The sequence below is a fragment of the Notothenia coriiceps genome, unplaced genomic scaffold (assembly GCF_000735185.1).
Source record: "Notothenia coriiceps isolate Sejong01 unplaced genomic scaffold, NC01 NC01_scaffold00016729, whole genome shotgun sequence".
Classification (NCBI taxonomy): domain Eukaryota; kingdom Metazoa; phylum Chordata; class Actinopteri; order Perciformes; family Nototheniidae; genus Notothenia; species Notothenia coriiceps.
Window position 1 is genome coordinate 1 of NW_011349430.1, and position 2668 is coordinate 2668.

At 38.2% G+C, this 2668-nt stretch overlaps 1 long non-coding RNA gene across 1 annotated transcript; it reads left to right on the top strand.

The window, feature by feature from the left end:
* Positions 1 to 637: 637 nt before the first annotated feature.
* On the top strand, positions 638 to 2668 carry LOC104949738 (uncharacterized). Its single transcript, XR_798833.1, has 3 exons — positions 638 to 1840; positions 1985 to 2027; positions 2656 to 2668. It is a non-coding gene; the product is annotated as an uncharacterized lncRNA (long non-coding RNA).

Consider the following 2668-nt stretch of genomic DNA (forward strand, 5'->3'; position numbering starts at 1 on the left):
AGAGAAAAGTTATCTTTTGATCCCGTTTGAATTGTGCCACGAATGACACATATGATGTTTGTCAATCTTAAAAAATAATTTCCATGTCAAAAAAGTCACAGTTTGTCGTAAAAATGTTGAAATATAAGACTATGAAAAATACGCAAACTAGAAAGACTACAAATCCCAGAATCCCGGTCCCGCATGCTGGCTCTTACGGAACCGACTAACTCCCCTTGTGTGTATGTACAGCTCTCAACATGCCCAGACTTGGAGTGATTTTCACCTCTTTTAATACTTTCCGCCTCATTCTGAAAGAAAGAAGTGAAATGTGCCAACGTGACGGCCGTCTTGGTGTGTGGTGCGAGATGGGAGATGTAGTTCATTGGGCGGTTTCACACAAAAAAAGTGTTACTTCACAGTTTTACGACACATTTAAATTTTTTTGACTTGCAAAATTATCTTTTAAATTGACAAACATCATATGTGTAATTCGTGGCACAATTCAAACGGGATCGAAAGATAATCTTTCTCTCTCCATTGACTTCAATACATACTTTTTCCGAAATAACGTCCCATGGAGCTCCCCCGGGAAGGGAGGGACTTCGCCTCTCTATATTAAGAAAAATAACAAGAAATAAGAAACAGTTTTTTAAATACCTCCAATTTAAAATGCATTATTTGGTAATAGATGGGAAATGTGTGTACGTGAATATGAATCAGTAGATTAAATGTTCACACACTGCACTGAGACGCTCTCGGTGCTGCATGGAGCTGCAGACTTGTGCATTTAGGTTGGTGCTCTTCCTGCTCGTCCACTTCTTTATCATTCAGAGTTTCGTATCCCCTGATGGATGTCTTCCTCCTCGAATGCTCTTCTTCTCTGCTCTGCTGTCTGCAGTTTTCTGGATGGCTTTGTCTGAAGCCTCCAACCGGCTGATATTTGCATGCTCTTCTTCTGCGGCTTTAATAAAGGAGCCTGCAGGAAGTGGATCTGTGTTAGTGGAGACTTGACGTCATGCAGCATGCTCTGATTCTCCTTATGCAATGGGAATATTTCCACATGTGACACATTGGAAATCAGCATCATGAATAGTTTACTAATAACTAGATCTCAATGGGCCTCATTCACCAATATGTTCCTAAGGTTGTTCCTAGAAATCGAGTGTAGATCAGATTCATGAAGGGCTCTAATAGCTCTAACTTGTACACTTTAAAATGTCTAGAATGACTGGAAATATGTTATATATGTATTTATTACACAGCTTAGTTTGGACATTTTCTGTCTGGATCTTAAGTTATCATAGAAGCGTTAGACGTTAGCGGTTAGCTCGTAGCTCCTGAATCTTGTGTTTTTATTATTCCAGTCAAATATGGCCTCGTCATGCTGGCTCTCGCCTGCTTTTCTCCCATTCTTTGAACTGGACCATAATGCTTTATAGTTTATACAATAACAATACTCATTATAAACAAATGTTATAGACATTTTAACTAAAGGAAAATGCGAAAACTGATGAAACTGAGCAATAATTTTGGAACTCAAATATGTGAAAATTCTGTTCTTACCAAAAAAAAACAAATTGAAAATCTTCATAAGAAGAAATTACTTTTTCAAGAACGCTTGGTGAATGAGGCCAGATTTTACTAACTGCATATTTCTTTAAATAGTCTTTACTTTTCGTAGCCAAGCATTTGGATATGCTTGCAGTAGCCGGCTCTTTTGATTCCTTACACCTCTCTTTTGTACATAATTGATTTCCTATTTCTTTTATAACTGTTGCTTATTTTCTTGCCTGAACTCTCTTTGTCTCTCCACAGCCCGGACGAGGACTCGTGTCAGAAATTCATCCCTTTTATCGGAGTAAGTTACTGACTGTCACTGTTTATTTTGTCTCTATGCACTGACTGTTTTACCTAAGGTTGGACACTGACACAGCTCCACAAATATGTCTTTAACCAAAATGTTGTATACAAGTAATAATGCTATACTGTATGAATCCTGCAGATGGTGAAAGTCGGCCTCGTGGAGCAAACATCTGCAGCATCAGGTGAGAAATAATCAAGCAGAAGGTTTTTTGAAATACATAAACGTAATAAACAAGTACAACACAATAATGCTATACTGTGTGGAGGTGTGTGGCGCAGTGGATTGTGCGTTGGTGTTAGAATCAGGGGGTCCAGGTTCAAACCCCACTGCAGTCAGCATGTCGTTGTGTCCCTGAGACACTTCACCCCAAATTGCTCCTGTGGGGATTGTCCACAGTATTGAGTTTGTAAATCTCTTTGGATAAAAGCATCTAACAAGTGACATGTTATGTAATGTCAGATAGAGTCTGAAATGCTTCCTGTACCAAAGAAGTTTCCTTCTCAACATCAAAAAGGAGAAATATTAAGGCAACAGACATTTAACATTTAACAATCCCTGAAGACGATTTGTTTAAAGACCATTTAGCGTTGCACAGTTTGCATTCTTCATATCACTTTATTTTTGCTGTATTATTTTTATTTTTATTTTTACCCTGTGTGAATCCTGTTTTTCATTCTGACTGCTAACTCCTGAATTTCCCCAAGGTGATAAATAAAGTTCCATCTCATCTTATCTAACTTCCCTGCACCAAAGCACTAAACTAAAAAGGCCTTTTTTCAAATGTTATCTTTTTTTTGTTTTCCCCCCAGGAGACTCTGATGA